Raw genomic sequence first — 477 nt, 5'->3', positions numbered from 1 at the left:
AAGACTGTGTTGGTTGTTTGATTTCTGAATGCTAGTTTATGCCCTTATTTTTCCCTCTAGCTTTAAAAAGTTTTCTATGATGTGCCTAGGGTGTTGTATTAGGGTTCTACACAGAAACAGAACCAATATTTTAAGATGTATGTATGTATGTATGTATGTGTGTATGCATCATAGTTTTCTATGTGTGCCTATGGTATTGTATTAGGGTTCTTCACATGAACAGAACCAATAATATGCATATATGTACCTAGATATATATTTATAGCTATCTATTTATATCATCTATCTTATGTCTACTCAATATATCTGTAGATACAGATCAATCTCTGTGTAAATATGCATATCTCTATTATATATCTATAGATATATGTATCTTATCCCAATATATTAATATGATGTTTGTATGCATGTGTCTGCCTATCTAAATCTGTCTGGAGTTTAAGGATTTGATTCATGTATTGTGGGTGCTGGCAAGTT

The sequence above is a fragment of the Bison bison genome, unplaced genomic scaffold (genome assembly GCF_000754665.1).
Source record: "Bison bison bison isolate TAMUID 2011002044 unplaced genomic scaffold, Bison_UMD1.0 scf7180017864192, whole genome shotgun sequence".
Lineage (NCBI taxonomy): Eukaryota > Metazoa > Chordata > Mammalia > Artiodactyla > Bovidae > Bison > Bison bison.
Note: the sequence above shows the minus strand (reverse complement) of the source record.